The sequence below is a fragment of the Lutra lutra genome, chromosome 6 (genome assembly GCF_902655055.1).
Source record: "Lutra lutra chromosome 6, mLutLut1.2, whole genome shotgun sequence".
In the NCBI taxonomy this organism is placed as follows: Eukaryota; Metazoa; Chordata; class Mammalia; order Carnivora; family Mustelidae; genus Lutra; species Lutra lutra.
Window position 1 is genome coordinate 137,178,051 of NC_062283.1, and position 14,772 is coordinate 137,192,822.

A 14,772-nucleotide genomic window follows, 5' to 3' on the forward strand; every position below is an offset into this window, starting at 1 on the left:
ATTGAGTGATGAGCATAGTCATGCTGAAGCTTAAAATCTCGCTGCAATTTTTACCTTTAATCTTGTGACACTGAACAGAGTAAGCAAAATTTTTTTTTGTCAAAGTAGACTTTAAAAAATTAGATAGACTAAAAGATATCCCTATATTTTATTTTATTCATTTTTTTGAAACAATGGCTCTATTTTCCTGCAGACAGTTCAAAGGAAGTATATATGAGAGAGAGAGAGAGAGAAAAAATATTGGGTTTAAAGGAAACCTAAGTGTCACTAGGAGCCGGATTGAAGGATTCACATTTTTAGAAAGGAAATCCATGCAGATTTCTCCAGATAGCAGTTTTTAAAGAAGTTGGTGGTGGGGGACTATGTTTTAAAGCTAGCTTGGAGGGCTAATTTCCCAGGCTTAAAGTAATTTACGGGAGGTGTCACGGTGCTAGGTTTAGGGTGATGGGACAGTGGTCAGTGCCCTGGGCCTTGGAACAGATCTTGCTGTCACAAAGTGCAAGGTAAGAGACAGTAATCTTGGGGCCAACCAACGTTTTTGGACTGAGCATTCATCACGTGGGTCCAGAAGGTATAGGCATAGGCCCTGTTGGAGTAGGGGTGCGCCAAATCATCCGCAGTAGCACAGCCTTAGCAATTCCCCAAAGCCTTGATGCTCTTGTGGAGTGAAGCCAACCTTCTTTTTGTTTCCCTTGGGGTAGAGAAGGTGGATTTCTTCATGAGCCACACTGAGGTCTTCACGTAGCACAGGGGGCTTGCAGAAAGCCAAGCCTTCCAGAACTTGCAAACGGCTACCTCCCAGCACCGCTGGGACTCTAGACCTCTACCTGCTTTGGGTACATCAGCTGTTCCAGAACAAATGTGTCAAATCTGGCCACAGTCACTCAGCCTTCCTGATCATGTTCCATGTCCCCAGTACCGTGGGAGACTTTGAGTGGGTGCTAGTGGGGGAACAGCCCTGCACCTTGTATCCTGTACCCTTCCTCGTCCGACGGTGCTCACCAGGGCTGATGGGATAGTTCGGGCAGCTCGTGAAGTTCAGCCGATAGTTTGTTCTCTGAACATTTGGTCTCTCTGAGGCACAGGATATCTGGGGCTTCTTCCTAGACCAGTCTAAACCCTCCTTCTTAATCCAGGCTCAAAGCGCATCCACGTTCCAGGAGCAGCTCTGGAGTGTGGCTGATTTGCCACCGGGTGAGGTTTTCTGATCTGGGGGTGAGGGGTTCCTCAGACAGAACTGGTGCCTCTCCTGCTGCCTCTTTTTCATTTTGCTTTGCTCCCTCCTTATCCTTCTTGGCGTCTGGCTCAGTCTCGGGCTCTTTCCCGTCTTCTGCCACAGCTCCTGTTCCCCTTGCTTTACCCACTGTAACGAAGGCCCTTCTGAGCATGTACCGCGTCACCCACTGAAGCCGTATTTTTACTGTGGTACCTGCTTGGGTCCCACTCTGCCTCCCCTCCTCTAAAAGACATCCCCATATTTTGGAGATTACAAGTACTTGTCATACTTTAAGATCCCGCAGCACGGCTTACAGAGAGCATGATATACCATCAGTGCAAAGTCAGACTTTTGCATTGTTTCCGGTCTCATCCTATACCCAAACTGTGAGTCACTTTGATTCGTATGAAATAGAAATGCTTCATAAACATAAAATCAAATCATTTGCTAATTTCTTCATAGTCATCTCTTAGCTTAGTGTTATTATCTGGACTTTGCTCTTATTCATAAATGCGGTTTTCAGGTGGTTGAAATGAGTGACGTCATATAATGCTTTCGATTGGCTGGCTGTTACTTCACATAAAATAAGCCTACTTTTTCACCCTCTTCTAAAGAAGACAAAGATTCGTCTGAAATAATTATTACTGGTGTGGAATATAAGAGGCTAGAAAATACTTCAGCATCAAAGCATCTCTCGGACAGACAATCACTTGTCACTCACACTGCTTTCTATATTTATTTTTATTATTTTTTTTAAAGATTTTATTTGTTTATTTGACACACAGAGATCACAAGTAGGCAGAGAGGCAGGCAGAGAGAGAGGAGGAAGGAGGCTCCCTGGCTGAGCAGAGAGCCTGATGCGGGGCTCGATCCCAGGACCCCGGGATCATGACCTGAGCTGAAGGCAGAGGCTTTAACCCACTGAGCCACCCAGGCGCCCTCACACTGCTTTTTAAACCCCAGCATTCTATGGAAGGAACAATGTAACTGTTGTTTTGTTTTGTCTTCCAGTTGGGAAAATTTAAACAGTGATTTGTTTTTCACTTTTGATTAAACTTTCCACTTTTTGGTTGAATGTTTATATTTTTAGAGATCACACCTGTTTCCTTCTAGAACTAGAATTGTGTCTTACAGAATGATAGAGTTGAAAGGGACCCTGAAGACGGTCTAGTCAAATCGTCTTGTCTCACAGTTGAGGAAACACCTTGTTTGGCATTTCTTCACTTTAGTGCGGATGAAGGCATCACCAAAATCAGTGTTAATTGCTTTGACATTTACATTGCAAGCTGGACCAACCCTGGGTTGGGGAATAAACAAACCGGGATGAAAACAAGTTTATGATGTCATCAATCCAGCTGTTGGACTGTTCTTCCCCCAAATAATCTCAAGTGAGTTGCAGACTTAAATTCCTGAACTATATCATTTATTTCACAGAATAGAGATGGCTGATAATTTGTTTACTAAACTTTCTTTGATCTCTCTTAGAGGACCCAGTCAAGGGTTAACACCCCATAAAGCACAATAGCCTATGACGGCAGTGAATTAGCGCCCTCTAGCACACTTCTGAGTTACTACTGCCAAAAAGTCGTATAAAATGTAACTGAAACTGCGCTGGGTTCTTTACACTGTCTCACATTTAATTCTCACAAAAATTGTATGACATCCATTGAGACAGCGGTGTAAGGAGAGAAAGCCAATATGCAGTGTGGTGAGGGCTCCTTCAGGAGTGAGAAGAGCTGTGGACGGGGAATGACTGACCTTACTGAGTGACACTGATGAATATGAAGAGGTCCTGGTCCTCTGGGGGCTCCCTGATTAGTAGGAGAGAAAGAATTCCAGAAAGGGGGGCACCTGGGTGGCTCAGTGGGTGAAGCCTCTGCCTTCGGCTCAGGTCATGATCTCGGGGTCCTGGGATCGAGCCCCGCATTGGGCTTTCTGCTCAGCAGGGAGCCTGCTTCCCCCCGCCGCCCCGCCTGCCTCTTTCCTACTTGTGATCTCTCTCTCTCTCTGTCAAATAAATAAATAAAATCTTTAAAAAAAAATTCCAGAAAGGAACGTTGCAATAGGCACCTTAAGAACTATTGCAAGTTATTATATTTTTAAAGAGTGTGGGAGCAAGGAAACAGAACCACTAACTCTGCTTGGGGGTTGTGAGGATAGCGTCAGTGAAGAGATGACACTGGACAAAGAATTAAAAGAGGAGAGTAGTTTGACGGGTAAAGAACAGAAAAACGTCGTTCAGAGCAGCCACAGGGGCAAGCGAAAGGACACACAACTGGAGAACACTCTGATACATAAGTGTGAGTAATGCAGGGGGTCCGTGCTGTTGGAAACCGGGGTGCATGGGATGGAGAGGACAGAGGTGTCCGAAGCAGCACTGGGAAAAGCTTCTGTGACCACACAGCGAATATGGAACTTGTCTTCTTGACAATGGGAGTATTGGGGGTTTTCAACTGGAAAATAATATAATTGGATTTCTTTTTTTTTTCTGCCTTAGAAGTTGAGAAATATAACCCACGGTCAGAAAACTACTGAAACAAACATACTGTATAAAGCATAGTCAGAAAGCCAACAGTTCTGTACCCCGCACTCTGGTATAGAAATACAACACTGTGAACACTCAGTCCTTCTTTCTACCCGAGTTATAATCCCATTCAATCCCCAAAGACAATAACCACCGTCTTTGTGACCCTTATCACTACTTGGCGTTTCTTCACTGTTTCATTACATGTATATACTTCCTCAGAAAATAACATTTCCTTTTAACTTTTTATAAATGGAATGGCACTTAATATTTTCCTTGTGTTTGAATTTTACTGCTCCGCATAATGTCTGTAACATTCGTCCTTGTTGATTGTTGCTGTCACGGCTGTTTATTTATGTGAACTGCTGACCAGCCTTCTCCTGTCTGAATACTTTGCAATTTCTCTTGTATGATGCTGTCGGATATTTGTTCTCTGACTTTTTTAAACGAGTTCTTGGCCAACACGAACACTACTGCCATGACCTTTTCGTACTTTGTGTCCTACTCACATGTGCAGAACAGTTTCTCCAGCCGACTTCAATTTCTTTCAGGACGTGAACTCTGATAGCACTGCGTGGCATCTACCCGAGGGGAGCGAGGAAATAGTGGCCTGGTCCACTTCCAGAGAGGGGGGAGAAGAGGTCCGATCGGAGGGATGGTCCTGAGGCAGCGTGGAGCTGTGTAGGAAATGGAGTGGCACCTACAGGTGACTCTGAGTTTTCCAGCTTAAAACACTGATATCCTTAAGTGACAGAAAAATTCTGGGGGAGAAGTAAGTTTTAGGGGGGAAAACGAGTTCTATTTTGGGTTTGAGGTGACTTCTGGACATATAAGCAGAAATGTCTGTGAGGCAATCAGAAAGGCCTGTTGAGAACTTGGGAGGGGACAGGCTGGAGGGAAAGGTGTGGAAATGATAATGTACAATTGGTTGTCAAAGACACGTGAAAAGAGAAAAACAGTCATTGACGGCACTTTCTGACAGGCACTAGTCTAAGAATGCTACATATATCTCAAGAAACACAAGCGTTGGGGAGGATGTGGAGAAAAAGGAACCTTGTGCACTCCTGGTCGGAATACAAAGTGGTGCAGCCACGGCAGAAAACAGTGTGGAGATTCCTCAGAAATTAAAAATAGAGCTACCCTACCTATGACCTAGCAATTGCACTACTAGGTATGTATCCAAAGGATTAAAAAAAAGGCTGCTTTGAAGGGGCACATACACCCCAGTGTTTATGGCGGCACTATCAACAAAGTATTGACCCAAAGAATATGCAGTCACTAATTTGAAAGGACACATGCACCCCCATGTTTACTGAAGCATTATTTATGATAGCCAAACTATGGAACAGCCCAAGTATCCAGTGATGGACGAATGGATGAAGAAAAGGCGGTATATACCCACGGGGGAATATTATTCAGCCATAAAAAGAATGAAATCTTGCCATTTGCAGCGACATGGATGGAGTTAGACAGCATAATGCTGAGCAAAATAAGAGAAAGATGAATCCTGTATGATCTCACTCATACGTGAAATTTAAGAAACAAAACAAATGAACAAAGGAAAAAGAAAGAGATAGAGAAACCAAGATACAAACTCTTAACTATGGAGAACAAACCGAGGCTTACCAGAGGCAGGTGGGTGGTGGGATGGGGGATAGATGATGGGGAGTAAGAGTGCACTGATGCGCACTGAGCAGTACATAGAATTATCGAATCACTATATCGTACGTCCGAAACTAAAATATCAATGTACGTTAACTCTACTGGAATTTTAAAAAACTTAATAAAATAAAAAAAAGAATGTTAAATGTATCAACTCATTTCATCTTCACAACAACCCAAGGAGTCACAGAATACTGTTCTTTTCATTTTACAGATAAAAGAACTGAGGCACAGAGGGGTCGAAAGCTTGCCCAAGATCATAGATCTAGCTAGTGGTGGCTCCAGGTGGAGAGGATTGAATTCTCGTGAGTACCGATATCAGTGGTTGTGAGGAGGAGCCTGGCAGGGACACTTAGCTGAACAGTCACCAAGTTAGGAGGAGAGCCAGGAGCCTGTCATTAATAGCCGAGCTTAAGTTAACTGGGTAAGGTTCGTCAGGTGCCTGGCTGGAAGGGGTCAGCGTGCCAGAATGCAGTCATACTAGCCAAGCTGGCGATTAGGCGACAACAAAACCTATTGCTGCTTAGCTCATGGCTTCCAAGAAAGGAAGTGAAACCTTTTTAAGGAAATCTAATAATTAAATACAGAAAAGTAGTTATTTACCTTTGGTTGCTGTCTACAGCTAAAGTAGAAAGAAAAATGCCTCCCTTGAGAAATTCAGTTAAGCATGGCAGGGGAAGATGGTGGACGAATGGGGCTGGTGGTGGGAAAGGTGAGTGCCCTCTCTGTACCAGGCAGCTCTGCTAAGTAAACGCTGAGCTGGGCAGGAAGGAGGAAGTTGTGGGCGAGTCCCTCCTGGGCCGGCACCTGCAGCTCACCGCCCCCTACTGGGGCTTGGTCACTCTGACGCAAGTGAATGGGAGTGGGTGTCCAGATGGCCCTTCAGCTGCACCTGGAACCTGTCCCATGGCCCTGTCTTCTCCATGGTGTTGTCCTGCTCCTCCCTGGGTCTGCTCCTCCCTTCTGTCTGTCACAAGGTTGGCAATCAGGCAGGATCTCTGTAGAAGGGGTCAAGTTCTCAGCTGAGCAAAGACATGATGCTGACTCTGCAGTAGGAGAAGAGAAAATCCAAGTCTGATTCTCATTCATTCGTTCATCTGTTCATGGATTGATTCACTCATTGCACCCACAGATATTTATTGAACACCTATAATGTCCTGGGCACGAGGCTAAGACCCGTGTAACCCAAAAGGGATTAAACCAAGCATGACCCTTGCCTTCATGAAACATATAATCTAGTTGGGGAGATGAAAAAATAGTAAGTAGCAAATAAAAGATTACGAAGCTGTCATATGTAATAAGAAGACAAATAGGAGGCTACAAAAGATTAAAGGGTGGATGGGGGAATTTAGAAAAACTGATCACATAACACATGGTAGACTTCATATGCTCACGCTTGTCCAGTTCTCTCTGCCTTTAATGCATAGGTGAGGACCATACTGCCCCCTTCCCTTGCCAATTGTTGGAGGCTGATGACTAGTTCAGACCAAATACTGGTAACTTGATGTAGGATTCTTCCTTGATAAAAATCATCTTGCATCTTCCCCGTTGTCTGCCCCACTTCTCCACTATCTCCCCATTCCCACCCATAAGGGAATGAATTAAGGGAGCGATTTTTCTTTTTACTTTAGCTATAGACAACAACCAAGAGGAAATAACTTTTTCTCTGATTTATTCCTAGGTTTCTTATGGCAGTTTCACTTCCTTTCCCCAAATGTGTGACATTAGTTTGGCAGTCTCGTGGTGAGCAGCATGGAAACTGATGATGGAGGTCTAGAGTGACCGCAGTTCTCATTCGGCTGCTAATAAAATGAACTCCTGCATTAATTTGGAAAGATTATGCAGCTAAAGAAAATGTGGCCCTAGGGGGAAAAATTAGAAAACAATGTTTCCAGTGTGTGTTGGTTGCTACTGGCTATGTTTTGGAAAGACTTTATAAGCTTAAAAAGGAATTGGTTGATCTGTAAGCGGAAATGAAAAGGAATAGAGATATTTCAGAAAAATGAGGGTTTGCAAAATTGGAAAACTTGACAGGTTTTAGGCCCCAAAATTTTAAGAGAGAGAGTTTGGGGACGACTTGAAAGTCCATTAAAGTAAACCAATGGAAAGGCCAAATTAAAAGTATGGCTTTTACACCCATTGGTAATACCTCTCAATCACTTCAGAAACTTTGGGGCAAAGATAAAATTAAGATATACAATGGTAAAGAGCCTCAGAAAGATCAAAATAAAAGTGTAGCTTTCCCACAGAAAACTATAGTCTCATGTTTACTCAGGGTAACTGTACTGGCAAGAGAGAAAGATACATACAAGTGTATGTATCTTGAGGGGAGTGACAAAGAGAATGTGGCAAGAAGGCCAAAGAACATAGTAGATCTGAGAACCATGTTTTAAAAAGAACTATAACAGTATTGGCAATTACAGTTTACTGAAATAAGAGACAAGAAGCTTTCTAAATAATTTTGGGAGAGATTTACTCTCAAAGGAATCATAAACCCCCCTGGACTTGTGGCCTTCCAACATTGTACGAGTAGCACATGAACTAAGGGCATATACCCACTGAATACACGGCCAATGGTGATAACAGAAGAAAACCCTCCAGAGGGGGGAGTCAAGAGATTCAACGGACATTTTTCACCCACCTTGCCTAGGAAAGAGGCCCCTCTGGTGTTTGCCCAGGAATAACTTCAGAGACAACACATCAGTCAGTGCCTGCTGCTGGCTTCCATTTCTCCCTGTCAGAATGGAAGTGTGTGGTTGTTTCTGTGTGGTTGTTCTGGCCCTGTTCCTCCACTGTACATTGCCTGTGGGGGACAGATTAATCTGTTACTGTTAGTTCACGGTTCGGTAGCTCAAGATGGGCCACATGAAACCCGATGTAGAGACTGCCGCGCACTACCCAGACTCTGGACTGTGAGTTCCATGTTTGGACTTCTGGTTTGTTTCTTTTGGAAAGAAGGCTAGTGACTTGTGGAGTGGGAAGAAGAGTGAAACAAAAGAGTGGCCTAGAGTAGTAGAACTAATGATCATTCCTTTCCTTCTGGCAAATGGGAAGATTATATATCCAGTAAGGTGGACCACCAGACCACCAGACTGTGGACCACCAGACTGTGCTGAAGCATTTAATGGCTACGGAGGATACCCTCTCCCCCAGAGGAGCGAGGGATCTCACTGGGGGCCTCTTTTATAAGAGCACTAATCCTACTTATGAGGACTCCACCTTCAAGATGTAAGCACCTCAGAATGGTCTCATTTACTAATACCATCACTTTGGGGGGGGGTGTCAGAACTTCAACATATGAATTTGGTGGGGGGGACATAGTCTGACCACAGCACTGTCTGTAGTGAGCAGGAAGAAGGAACAGAAAGTGCCCTAGAGACAGGGTGTTACAGAGTTATCCAAACCTTGCCAAGATGCAAATGTTGCCTAGGAGAGGAATGAAGACGCAGAGATGAAGATCTATATGTTCATCATCGAAAAGCAATCCCTAAAGAGGGGAGGCTTACTTCTTAAAGGAGCAGAATGTCAAGACTTCAGAGCTGGAGCGAGGAGAGTATGGGGTTCCTGAGAAGACCAAGACTCCAATTGGAAGAGAGCCATGTTCGTCTGGCTTGGTTTTCTGGTTGCCCTGAAGAGTATGTGTCAGTATGTATGGATGAGAAGCCACTTCAATTCAGTAATGAACTCCCAAAGTGCTTTCTAATATCTACCCAACTCCCTCCTCCTATGGGAAGAAAATAATAGCACTTAAAATCTCCACAATCTAACCGCTCACCCACCTCCATTCTTCTCCACCCGCCTTTCCTCTCTGCCTTGTTTCTGTGGCAATAATGGGTACATAGAAGACCCTACAGAGCACAGGTGAAACCGTCTCTGAAGGAGACAGTGGGTCTCCCATCTTGTTTCCCTCAGGACTTGGATAAATGTCACCCAATCCCACCTTTCCATTTGATCTTCTCCTCTTCTCCTCCTACAGCTTTTTGCCATCTTCCAGTTCTCAAACACTCAGTTTCTTTATCTTCTATATTCTTCAAACAGTTTCTCACTAGGATTTGTTCCTTTTGGTAAGAAGGGGTGAATTGTTAGCCTTCCACGTTCAGGGAGCGACCCTTTGTACAAGCTCTGTGTGCAGAGAAGGAAGGACAAGGAAGAGCCTGGGAAATTGCCCCTTCCCGGTCTTCCTCCTCAGGGATTCTTCATTAGATTAAAACATTTCACGTATTTTTTAATTGTAGAAGGAACATATGCACGTTTAAAAAAAGGACAATCACTAAGAAAGATGTGCTACGAGTCTCTCTCCCTGCATTCATTCACAACCCTCTCCCTTACACTCAGAGGTAAAAATTTGACAGTATTTTTTAATCTTGCAGAGTATTATACAAATCTGCAAGGGACATACATACATTTTCTTTTTTTTTTCCATTTTATTTTATTTTATTTCTTTTCACTCTTCCAGCATTCATTGTTTATGCACCACACCCAGTGCTCCATGCAATACTGCCCTCCACAGTACCCACCACCAGGCTCACCAAACCCCCCAATACCCGCCCCTCCAAAACCCTCAGTTTGTTTCTCAGAGTTCTTACACAAATGTATGGCATGCTGTGTTTTTGTTTACCTCTTCCAATTAACATGTCAGCTCTCGTCTTCTCACTCATACCAGCACATACAGATCTACCTCAATCATATGCACCTACTTTGTATTCCATTGTTGTGAATGTTTTAAATTTGCAGCGTATTTCATGTGACGCATTCTTTTTCATTTTGTTTCATTTATTTATTTTTAAGTAATCTCTATACCCACTGTGGGGCTTGAACTCACAACCCTGAGATCAAGAGTGGCATGCTCTACCAGCTGAGCCAGCCAGGCATCTCTCATGTGATACATTCTTTTAGGGACGATCTTCCACAACATTTTATGTTCTCCATTGAGTTAATGTAAATTTTTGATATTTCCCAATAATGTCATTTATAATTTGAAAAAATCCAAATTTCCTCCTATTAAATTACTTTTTTCTTTATTCTTTTTTTTTTAAGATTTTTAAACTTATTTATTCGACAGACAGAGGTCACAAGTAGGCAGAGAGGCAGGCAGAGAGAGAGAGAGGGGGAAGCAGGCTCCCTGCTGAGCAGAGAGCCCGATGTGGGGCTTGATCCCAGGACCCTGAGAGCATGACCTGAGCCGAAGGCAGAGGCTTAGCCCACTGAGCCACCCAGGTGCCCTGATTTACTTTTTTCTTTATTCTTAAACTTTAATCTTATTTGTTATTTATTATTATTATCTTTGGAAATCCAAATCTTTGATCACAGTTCACAAACTAGTAAACCAAATTTGACAGGAGGGTAATTGGACTTGTGATGAAGCGAAGTGTAAGTAAGTGGCCATTGACAGTGAAGCTCTAGTATACATTAAAATCACCTTGAAACAATTTGAGTCAATGGAAAAACATAATGTAATTTACCAAAATTCCTAATAGACATTTTTTTCTTGTTTTATACCTTTATTTCGCAATCAGCGATTAGTTCTCATCCAACATTAACTGTAGATTTTAGAAGTGGTGACAGGTTCATAGGTAACCAATGGACAGAGCTTGTTTGTCGAATCTTCCTCCTCATTATGTTTTCTGGACAACTGCACATGGATGTACAGTATGGAACATTCCTTATTCCTTTGGTCCAGACAGCTTTGTTGAGCCTGGTGTCAATGTGCATATCTGGAGTTCCCATGTCCTTCGTGGCAAATTTCCGGGTCTCTTTGAGTGCCCAAAGGGCACATTTCTTTTTTCCTTTTTTTTTTTTTAAAGATTTTTATTCATTTGACAGACAGATCACAAGTAGGCAGAGAGGCAGGCAGAGAGAGAGAGGAGGAGGAGGCAGGCTCCCTGCTGAGCAGAGAGCCCGATGTGAGGCTCGATTCCAGGACCCCGGGATCTTGACCTGAGCCGAAAGCAGAGGCTTTAACCACTGAGCCACCCAGGCGCCCCCAAAGGGCACATTTCTTGATACCCACTCATAGATGCACTTGTGACTGTGGATGGTGTATTCTCTAGTCACTACCTCGTTGATGGCAGAACGAATGACCCTTCTTCTTCTTATCACCCTTCTTGGTAGGAGCCATCCTGCTGGGCCCTGGTTGGAAAGGAAGCTAGACATGGGTTTTAAGAGCCATGTAAGGATGCGCACCTGGGTGGCTCAGTTGGTTGAGCATTGACTCTTGATTTCTGCTTGTATCATGATCACAGGGTCGTGGGATTGAGCCCCGTGTTGGGCTCCATGCTCAGCACCGAGTCTGCTTAAGATTCTCTCTCTCTGGGGCACCTGGGTGGCTCAGTGGGTTAAAGCCTCTGCCTTCGGCTCAGGTCATGATCCCAGTGTCCTGGGATCGAGCCCCGCATCGGGCTCTCTCCTCTGCGGAGAGCCTGCTTCCTCCTCTCTCTGCCTGCCTCCCTCCCTGCTTGTGATCTCTCTCTCTCTGTCAAATATATAAAAAAAAAAAAAAAAAAAAGAAAAAGATTCTCTCTCTCTCCCTCTGCCCCCCACACCCTCTGCTTGCACTCTCTCTTGAAAAAAAGAAAAAAAAAAGAAAAAAAGAACCTTGGAAGGAAAACTAGAACCTTTACAGAGTTATGGTGTCAGATGATGATGATGATGACAACAGTGATAACAGCAAAGACTGATAAATCTAGGTTCTCAGGGTTAAAATAATCATCTTTTGTAAGAAAATACATTTTAAGTGTGTGAATTAGTGAATATTTAAAATTTTATGATAGGTTTAGACAATTCATGCTAAGAAAAGGGGAAAATAATCTGTAAAAAGGTTACTTGAAATGTCATGGGATTTGCCATTTAACAAACGACATTCCTGTGTCAGGGAAAAGGTCTGATCTTTCTTTCCTCTTGCTTTATACTTGCACTGGAAGAACTTTTATAAGCATTCAAAAATCGTAACATAATAACAGACTTGGATTTTTAAATACATAACATAAACAATGTATTCATAAATAATAATGCACAGTAAAGTATTCTCTAAGATTAAGAGTGTCAGATCTAAATTTACTTATTATTTTTTGGCATCTAAATTTGGGTCTTGCACATGGTAGATACTTAAAATACAGATGAATTTTGATTTGATTTGATTTGATTCTTATGGGTGAGTCTTGGGACCAGGATTGACACCTCACTAGAATCTAGAAGTCATATTCCAAGCAAGGCCATACCATTAGTCTGAGTTTTCACGAAGACTACAGAGAATAACATTTGAGATCTAACTCACTTGAAGATGACTACAAGGACCTTTTAGATTCACAGAGTGAAATTCCTTCAAGAGTTTCTCTTCCTTTCTTTTCCATGATTTTTTTGAGGTTTCTGAAACACATTCCTGACAGTGATAATGACAGTGCTGAGAAACAAAGTCCTACAGTTAAAATAAACCAAACCAAACCAAACCAAACCAAACCAAACCCATAACTACTGGTTTTCCAGTGTGCTTACCATGAGAATCTCACACTCATTTTTTAAAAGCTAAAGTAAATTGGTGTTAAGTTACAGATTCTCAGAAGTGTGAAGGTCTTTCAAGTATTATTTAGTCTACTCTCAAGAAAAAATTCTTGAATCCCTCCACACCATTAGTATTTTACTGTTTCCACTAAGTACTGAACTCAGCAATGTCTTCTACAGACAGAGCTGGATATAAGGGGCTGAGCAATGTCCAATAGACTCCAAACTAGAACCGCCCACTGCTTCAATGAGGGCAGGGGTAGATGTCAGGGACTAGACTCATCGGCTGGCACTGGGAGAACATTCAGGCTGGAGGCAGAACCCAGACTCTCGCAATTACGGTAACCTGTAATAAGTACAGAGTGATCATTGGTATCTGGGAGATCCATGATGGGGGGAGCACAGTGGTGCTCAGGAGGTAGTGTTTGGAGACACAAGCTGATAGGATAATAGGGCAGGAGGCAGCTCAGTCTGTAATGAGTTTCATGGGCAGGGTTACAAACCATATACTCTGGTCTACAGAGGCCCCTAAACCTGACCTTCCCCCTGCAGCTCGACCTCATGACCTCACCTTTAATGTTCCTTCACTCTGGCTTGTTTTCCAACCACAGACTGCTAAGTTCCCTTGGAGCCCACAGCCTTCCTCATTCACATTTGTCCTTAAACGTCCTCTCCTTACAAAGGCTTTCTCGGGACACTCTCTACCACATGATTCCATTTGAATTATTTTCATAACCTTGAGGACTTTCCTCCTCATTATATATCCTCTAATACAAACTCAGTGAAAGGAAGATGTCTGTTTGTCTTGTTCCTTATTGTACCCAATAATACCAGGCACTTTCATACGTTCCTATCATATTCTGGGGGCTTATTAAACATTTAAATGAATGAGTGAATGAACAAATGAACTAGTTAACTGTTAACAAATGAATTACTCTAGCTAGGATAGAAGCCTGACAAGATGGAAGTTTCTGGAACTAAAAATATTTGAAACCAAATCCTTGACGAAATAACAGGAGCCAGGGGGAAGAGGAAAGCTGTCGCCAGATGCAGAAGTCTTAATAAATGAAAGGAATGGACACAGATGGCAGGAGTGAGGTGAGGCAGGAGGTTGTGGGGAATAGCTTGAGCCTCAGTGGAGAATGAACTATTAGAGGATAACGGAAGAGCCTGGGTTTGCACATTGTAATGGGAGGAGGCCAGCCAACCCTCCCTCTTCTTTTGCGAAATGTGTTACTCAAGAGGACGGAAGGGCACATTTTAGTTAGGTTACAGATAAGGGAGATTTGGATAAGGCCATCTGCATAAAGGTTGTGGATAGAGTGGGATTCGATCATGGTGGTATGCAGAAAGTGTGGAGCAGGGAGGCAACATCTTTGGGAGTATGTGGTGGGAGTAAAGAAGCGTCTAGCAGTAAGAGGGGCAGAGTCAACTGAGGGACAAGGGAAGAAAAAAAAATTTTTTTTTTGAGATGTAGGAATAAACCAGAAATGACGTGCCTCAAATACGGAACTTTGCTGCAAGTTTGCAGGACCCGGTTTCATCTCAGAGAAGGGGGCCTAACTGTCCTGCATGACAGTTTGGACTCACACAGAGAGAATAGCTTTTCCTCAAAATGCTACAGAATGGTGGTTTGGGACCAGGCAGGGGTAGTGGGAGGTAGCTCTGTCCTCCAGGTACTGACAGTGTTAGGACCTACCTGGGGGGGAATAAAAGAGGCAGAAGCCAGTCCAATAGGTTTAGTCTAACGCCCTGTGGGAGATCAGAGGCGACAACAGTCAGTGAGAATGAGGCGGGTGATTCTGTCCAGGAGGGGGACAGGAGGGGCCAGAAGATCATGGAAGTACTAGAACTTGAGCTGGGCTTTGTTGTG

The 14,772-nt window shown here is 43.3% G+C and overlaps 1 long non-coding RNA gene and 1 pseudogene across 1 annotated transcript; both read right to left on the reverse strand.

Annotated features, from left to right (window-relative positions):
- Positions 1-354: 354 nt before the first annotated feature.
- Positions 355-1,506, reverse strand: LOC125102212 (DNA-(apurinic or apyrimidinic site) endonuclease-like; annotated as a pseudogene).
- A 2,763-nt stretch (positions 1,507-4,269) lies between these two features.
- On the reverse strand, positions 4,270-8,220 carry LOC125102216 (uncharacterized). Its single transcript, XR_007128071.1, has 3 exons — positions 8,044-8,220; positions 6,006-6,448; positions 4,270-4,417 (listed from the first exon to the last, which is right to left on the reverse strand). It is a non-coding gene; the product is annotated as an uncharacterized LOC125102216 (long non-coding RNA).
- Between the last annotated feature and the right edge of the window lie 6,552 nt (positions 8,221-14,772).